Below are 8,489 nucleotides of genomic sequence, written 5' to 3' on the forward strand. Positions count from 1 at the left end.
AAAAAAAACCCAACACATTGTGTCTGAGTACAAAGGGAAAGCATCTGGAAAATACAAAGGAAAAGTGATCACCATTAGCGCCAAGGAAAAGCTTCTGGGCACTGTAGTAAGACCTTTTATTTTCTCCCTGTGCTTTGAAAAGGACAAGTTTACATGGAATGTTCGATGCTACTCCCAGAGCTAAGCCCATCCTTCCATGAGTTTCTTTTTCCTCTCTCCCTTCCTTCCTTCGTAATCAGCTTTCAACTTTAGAATAGTTTCAGATTTACAGAAAGGTTGCAAAGATAGTACGGAGTCCCATCCACCCCACCCTGTGTTTCCCGTGGGCGCAGGGCGTGTGTCACAAATCAGGAACCAGTCTGGCTCGCTGTTGTTAACCAAAGTCCACACTCTGTTCAGGTTTCCTTGGTTTTCCTGTCACACCCTCTCTCTGCCCCGGTCATCACGTCTCCCCAGGCGCCTCTGGGCTGAGCCGTCTCTCACGTCCCTGGTTTTGGGGGACCTGGAAGTTCTGGGGGGAGATTCTGGGGCAGTGCCTCCGTCGGGATGTATGTGATGTTGGGTGATGGGTTTGGGGAGCAAGACCACAGAGCTGAAGGGCCTTCTCATCACGTCACGTCAGGGGTCCCTGCTCTCAATGTGACTCATCACCGAGGACGGGACCTTGACCCCTGTATGGGTTGTGTTCATTCTCCCCAGTGTGTGTACTGTTCTCTTCGGGAGGACGTCACTATGTGGAGCCCACACTCTGGGCGTCGGGGGTCATGCTCCACTTATGCTTCACCTTCTTGAGTGGGGAGCCGCGACATAAATCATTCCCCACTCTGCATGCGAGATTTATGTCTTCTCCTCCATTCACTCATTCAGTCATGTATTTACATCAGTGGGTATCTCAGTATCCACGGACACGGTGGATTATAATCCACTACTACTCATTTTGTTGTTTAAACTGCTCCATGTTTGGCCACTGGGAGCTTGTTCAGAGGGAGCTCTCCTGGGTCTCTCTGAAGTAGGCCCAACCATGTGGATCATTTTTCTGGCACTAAAAGATGCTCCAGGCTCATCTGGTACATTCCCTACCTCAGGCCTAGGGCAGCTGTTTTTCCGTGTCTTCCTTTTCTTGGAGAATGATATTAGAGACCAAAATTTGGGGGCTGGGTGTGCTCATTGCTACAGGGATGTCCTCGCTGGTGACAGAGCAAGGAGATAAATGTTTGTATATTAATCTGTGTGCACGAGTGTGCACACACACATTTCTATATGTGACCATCTGTGCTCATATTAAGCTAAACATGAGCTCCCACTGACGTTTCCACCTCTAACCCACACTATGTGGATCGACCTACCCTGGCCCTTGCTTCTCTGTCAACTCCCACCTGACTCCCAGCACCCAGCACCCACCTACTCAATCACTCAATCCCAGCGCGTAGGCCGTGGTTTCAGAATTGCTGATGGGTACCCCGTGGGAAACGACTTTACCAACTGCAGTGCAGGTCCTGTGACGTTCCTTCTGCCCTCTGCCCTTCGTCTTACAGACCCCACTCTTTTCCAAAGGGACCTGTCTCAGCACCGTGTCCCCACCCCCTCCGTCTGGTGGCTTCAGGCATGGCTCACGTTGTCTGCTGTAAAGTTCTGTGGGTTTGGACAAATGCATAGTGTCATGTACCCATCATCACAGGACGATGAAGAGAGTTTCCTCACCCTGCAAAATGCTCTGTGCTCCATCTTCTCAATCCCCACCCCCATCAAACCCCTGGCAATCATCCATCTATTTACTCTATTGTTTTTCAGGTTTGTCCATGTCTGTGTTGGCTCAGTAGCTCTTTCCTTCTCATCACTGAATAGTACTCAATGTATCGACATCCCACAGTTTGTTTATCCATTTACCTACTGAAGGACATTTTGTTTGCTTCCAGTTTTTGGCAATTACTAAAAAAGCGAATACAAACATTTCTACTGGAGGTTTTTGTGTGGACAGAAGCTTTCAAATCAGGTGAGTAAAATATCTGCAGCATAATCACTGGATTGAATGGTGAAATTATCTTTATCTATATGTAAGAAATTGCCAAATTAGGGGCGCCTGGGTGGCTCAGTCAGTTAGGCGTCTGCCTTCGGCTCGGGTCATGATCCTGGGGTCCTGGGATCGGGCCATGCATCGGGCTCCCTGCTCGGCGGGGAGTCTGCTTCTCCCTCTGACCCTCCCCCCTCTCATGCTCTCTCTCTCTCTCAAATAAATAAATAAAAATCTTAAAAAAAAAAAAAAAAGAAATTGCCAAATTACCTTCCAAAGTGGCTGTACCATTTTGCATTCCTACCAGCAATGAATGATAGTTTCTGTTGCTGTACTCCTTGCCAGCAATTTGATATTCTCACTTTTTAAAAAATGTGATAAAATATACATACAGAATTTACCATCATGACCACTTTTAAGTGTTCAGTGGTGTTAAGTACATGGTGGTGCAACCAATCTTCAGAATTCTTCTCATTTTGTAAAATTTAAACTCTATCCCCATTAAACAATAACTCACATTTCCCTCCCCCAGCCCCTGGCACCCACCATCCTACTTTCTGTTTCTATGAATGACAACTCTAGGGACCTCATATAAGAGGTTCCTCATACACTATCCTTTTGTGATGGCTGATTTCACTTAGTAAAATGTCTTCAAGTTTCATCTATATTGTGGCATGTGTTAGAATTTCCTTCCTTTTTAAGGATAAATAATATTCCATTGTATGGAGGGACCCTATCTTGTTTATCCACTCATTTGTCGATGGACACTTGGGTTCCTTCACTGCTGGCTATTGTGAATATTACTGCAGTGAATATAGGTGTGCAAATATCTCTTTAAGACCCTGCTTTCAGTTCTTTTGGGTAAATATCCAGAAGTGGAATTTCAGGGTTATATATATGATAATTCTATTTTTAATATTTTTTTGTTTTTTTTTTAAGATTTTATTTATTTATTTGACAGAGAGAGACACAGCGAGAGCAGGGACACAAGCAGGGGGAGTGGAAGAGGGAGAAGCAGGCTTCCCATGGAGCAGGGAGCCTGATGTGGGGCTCGATCCCAGGACCCCGGGATCATGACCTGAGCCGAAGGCAGACGCTTAACGGCTGAGCCACGCAGGCGCCCCTGTATTTTTAATATTTTTGAGGAACTGACATGTCAGGTTTTTAATTTAATTTTTAATTTAAAAAGATTTAACTTATTTGAGAGAGAGAGAAAGAGAGAGAGAGCACAAGCTGGTGGGGGAGGGACAGAGGGGGAGGAAGAGGGAATCTCAAGCAGACTCTGTGCTGAGTGCGGAGCTCGACACAGGGCTCGATCTCACAACCCTGAGATCATGACCTGAGCCAAAACCAAGAGTAGGATGCCCAACCAACTGAGCCACCCAGGTGCCCCGGGTTGTTATATTCTTATTATTAGTTTTAAGAAGCTATATTTTTTGGATGCAAGACCTTTATCTGATATGTGATTTACAAATATTTTCTCCAAGTCTGTGACTTATCTTTTCATTTTCTCAACAGTGTCCTTCACAGAGTAAAAGTTTTAAATTTTAATGAAGTCTAACTCAGTTTTTTCTTCTGTGGATCATGATTTTGGTGTTATATCCAGAACTTCACATCCAAGGTTGTGTGGATTTCCTTCTACGTCTCTTCTAGAAGTCTGATAGTTTCACAGTTTACGTTTAAGCCTGGGGGTTAGGACTTCAACACATGAATTTTGTGGATACACAATTCAGCCCATAAAACCAGTGTGCCTGGAGTTTTATCAAAGTTATTGAGGTTTTCAAAGAGCTAGTTTTTGCTTTCATTGATTTTTCTCTATTACTTATTCATTCTCTATATCATTGATTTTTGCTATTTTCTTTGTCCCTTCTATTTTGGGTTTAATTTGCTCTTCTTTTTTCTAAGTCTTAAGATAGAAGCATATATATTTGATTTTGGACCCTTATTATTTTTTAACATCCACATTTAAAACTATACCCTCTAAGCACTGTTCTGGTTGCATCTCCAAATTTTTGATCTATTGTTTTCCATATCATTTGGTTAAAAATATGTCCTAATTTCTGTTGTGATTTATTTTAAATCTTTTTTTTTTAAGATTTTATTTATTTATTTGAGAGAGAGAGAATGAGAGAGAGAGCACATGAGAGGGGGGAGGGTCAGAGGGAGAAGCAGACTCCCCGCCGAGCAGGGAGCCTGACACGGGACTTGATCCCGGGACTCCAGGATCATGACCTGAGCAGAAGGCAGTCGCTTAACCAACTGAGCCACCCAGGCGCCCTGTTGTGATTTATTTTATAATCCATGGATTACTTAGGAATATGTTGTTTACTTCCAAATATTTTTAATTTTCCCAGAACCTTTTTGTTGTTGATTTCCATTTTAATTCTGTAGAGGTCAGAGAACATAATCTATATAATTTCAATGCTTTTGAATTTATTTTTTTTAAGATTTTATTTATTTATTTATTTGACAGAGAGATAGAGAGCATAAGTAGGCAGAGAGGCAGGCAGAGGGAGAAGGAGAAGCAGGCTCCCCACTGAGCAGGGAGCCCGATGTGGGACTCGATCCCAGGACCCTGGGATCATGACCTGAACCGAAGGCAGCCGCTTAACCAACTGAGCCACCCAGGCGCCCCTCCTTTTGAGTTTATTAAAGCTTGTGTTATAACCTAGAATTTGGTCAATCTTAATTTTTTTAGGGGAGGGGAGGTGCAGGGGGAGAGGAAGAGAAAGAATCTCAAGCAGACTCCACACCCAGCTGGGAACCAGGTGAGGGGCTGGATGTCACAACCCTGAGATCATGACCTGAACCTAAGTGACTGAGCCACCCAAGTGCCCCAATTTTAGTTAATTTTCTATGTACACTTGAAAAGGATGTGCAGGACACCTGGCTGGCTCAGTCAGTAGAGCATGCGACCCTTGGGCTTGCAAGTTCGAGTCCCACGTGGGTGTGGAACATACTATTAAAATATAATTAATTAATTTTTTTTTTTTAAAAAGGAAAGTGATGTGCATTCTGCCATGTTGGGTGTAGTGTTCTGTAAATGTCAATTAGATCAAGTTTTGAGTGTTGATATAGTTGTTCAGGTGTTCTATTTCTTACTAATTTTTTTCTTTGTTGTCTCAATTTCTTGTTTGTTTGTTTTTGTTTTAAGTAAGCTCTATGCCCAACATGGGGTCTGAACTCATGATCAAGATCACACTGATCAAGATCATTGATCAAGATCAAGATCAAGAGTCACATTCTCCACTGACTGAGCGAGCCAGGCATCCCTGTTTTCTCAATTTCTAAGAGAAGATTATTGGAATGTCCAACTCAACTTGTGAATTTTCAGTGAGATTTTTGTCTCATATAGTTCGAGCTTTGTTATTAGGGGTATATACCCTTAGAGTTGTTGGCAGTATTTCCTGTCCTTAAATCTCTTTTGGTATTAATATAGCAACTCCCCTTTCTTATGATTACTGTTTGCAAGGTATAATATCATCCATTTTTAACTTTTAACCTATTAATGTCTAAAGTGTTTTTTGCAGACATCTGTTATTTTGGTCTTGTTTTTTCATCCAGTATGTCCATCTCTGACTTTTCTGCTTCCCTGTCCCCCTTCCTCTCTCTCTTTCTCTCCAGATATATCACAGTCTACCTTCAAATATTCTTTTACTAGTCCACATATAATGTAAGAACCTTATAATAATGCACTTCTATTTCCTTTCTCTTGTCTTTGTGCAGTTTCGACATACAATACTTCTACATGTGTTAAAACCTGACAATGGATTGCTATTCATTTTTGATTTAAAGTCAACTATATTTTAGGGGCGCCTGGGTGGCTTAGTCGTTTAAGCATCTGCCTTCAGCTAAGGTCATGATTTCAGGTCCTGGGCTCAAGTCCTGCTTTGGGCTCCCCGCTCAGCAGGGAGTCTGCTTCTCCCTCTGCCTCTGCTGCGCTCTCTCTCTCTCTCTCTCTCTGTCAAATAAATAAATAAAATCTTTTAAAAAATGGCCATACTTTGAAAAAAAAACCTAAAGTCAACTATACTTTAAAAGAATTAAAAACATAAAAAGTCTTACATTTCCCATTTTTGGCATTCTTTATGTCCATTTGGTATCAATTTCCTTCAGTTTGTAGCTTTTCCTTTTTTTCTTAAAGATTATATTTTTTTAAACTAATCTCTATACCCAGTGTGGTACTCGAACCCACAACCCTGAGATCCAGAGTTGCACGCTCCACCCACTGAGCCAGACAGGCACCCCATGTAGCTTTTTCGTTTAATATTTCTTGTAGTGCAGGTCTGCTGGCAATAAATGGTCTCAGTCTTGTTTGTCTGAAAAAGTTTTGTTTTGCCTTCCTTTTTGAGGAACATTATCTCTGGATACAAAATTCTAAGTTGATAGGGTTTTTTGTTTGTTTTTTTTTCCTTTTAGCAATTTAGATATGTCATTACATTGTCTTCTGGTTTGCATTGTTTCTTACAATAAGTCAGCAGTCGTTCTTATCTTTGTTTCCCTAAATGAAACATCTTTTTTTCCCTCTGGATGACTTTAAGCTTTTTCTTTTTTTATTACTGGTTTTCAAAATTTTGATTCAGATGTGTCCTGGTGTGGTTTTGTTTATCTTTTTTTTTTAAGATTTTATTTATTTATTTCAGAGAGAGAGAGTGTGAGCAGGAGGGTGGGCAGGGGCAGAGGGAGAAGCATACTCCCTGCTGAGCAGGGACCCCAACACAGGGCTCCATCCCAGGACCCTGGAATCATGACCTGAGCTGAAGGCAGACACTTAGCCGACTGAGCCACACAGGCGCCCCTATTTTTCAGTTTTAAAAGTTCCATTGGCTTCTTTTATATCATCTCTTTCTCTCCTCCTTTTTTTTTTTTTTTTTTAAATTTTAAGTAGGCCCCATACCCAATGTGGGGCTTGAACTCACAACCCTGAGATCAAGAATCGTATATTCCACTGACTGAGCCAGCCATGAGCCCCTTTTGGAGGTGATTTTAAAACCTTGTTAGGGTGAGTCTGGGTTAGCCTTTTTTTCTGGGATAGGTCAGCCCTACTACTAAGATGTGACTCTTATGAATCTCCATGAAATGCCCTGGGTGCTTAATGAGGTCTGTTGGGAGCCCAGACGTCTCTCTGTCCCCCGTGAGCTCTGGGAATTGTCCAACTCTACAGTTCTCCAGGAGCCGTTCTTTGCTGAGTCTCATGGGGTTTCCTTGAACACAGGCACAGTTTAAAATTTACCAAAAACCTTAAGGGAACCTCTGTGTAGATTTCTGGAGCTTGTTCTCTGCATGGCTACTTCTGCTGAGGCATTCTGCCCCGCTAATTCCAACCATTTCAGCCTCTCCCAACCAGTCTCTGTGTCTCAACTCAGGACTTCTGCATTCTGTGTCTCAGTCCAGAGAGTACCTCCCAGCAGAAAGGCAAGATAATTGTAGGGCTCACATCTTTGTTTTTCTTCTCTTAGGGATCCCACAGTTCTGGGATGTCTATCGTCCAACATCTTAAAAAAGTTGCTACATATTTTCTTTTCTTTCCAGTTTTCTAGTTGTTGATGACAAGATAACAAATCCCATGCCAGTTATCCCATGATGACCAGAAACAGAAGTCCCTTCTATACTTTGTTTTTTTTTTTAAAGATTTTATTTATTTATTTGAGAGAGAGAATGAGATAGAGAGAGCATGAGAGGTGGGAGGGTCAGAGGGAGAAGCAGACTCCCCGCTGAGCAGGGAGCCCGATGTGGGACTCGATCCCGGGACTCCAGGATCATGACCTGAGCTGAAGGCAGTCGCTGAACCAACTGAGCCACCCAGGCGCCCCCCTTCTATACTTTGTAAGGTGCATATTAACCTATTTTTACACATAAAGGAAATTTTCTTCCATGATCTGATTTTTCTTCTTTTTTTTAAATTTTTTTTATTTTTTTTTAAAGATTTTATTTATTTATCTGACAGAGAGAGAGAGACAGGAGAGAGGTAATACAAGTAGGGGAGTGGGAGAGGGAGAAGCAGGCTTCCCACTGAGCGGGGAGCCCGATGCGGGGCTCGATCCCAGGACCCTGGAATCATGACCCGAGCCAAAGGCAGCCGCTTAACCGACTGAGCCACCCAGGCGCCCCGATCTGATTTTTCTTCTATCAGCATGCTAGTGACATCTTTCCACGTCAATGCACTGAGCTGTACCTTCTTCATGGCTGTGTAGTATTCTGCTGTGGAAATTTACTGTCTGTTAGCTACTTCTCCCGGATGGCTCTGAGGCGGCTCCAGGTTTCTTACTATTATACATAACATAGGGATGGGAATTCTTATTTATGCATCTTTATGAACTTGTCAGGGGGTGTCCACTTGTTCAAACCTCTCAGCCAGCCAACCTTGAGCTTTCTCCAAGGGCATTTACATTTTAACACTTCTCCTAATTTTCATGGGAGAAATTTCTATTTAAATGTGGAGATTCTTCCAAACCTTTCTGCCAACTAAGCTAAAAGC

The sequence above is a fragment of the Leptonychotes weddellii genome, chromosome 15 (genome assembly GCF_054177405.1).
Source record: "Leptonychotes weddellii isolate Sample4059 chromosome 15, ASM5417740v2, whole genome shotgun sequence".
NCBI classification, from domain to species: Eukaryota; Metazoa; Chordata; class Mammalia; order Carnivora; family Phocidae; genus Leptonychotes; species Leptonychotes weddellii.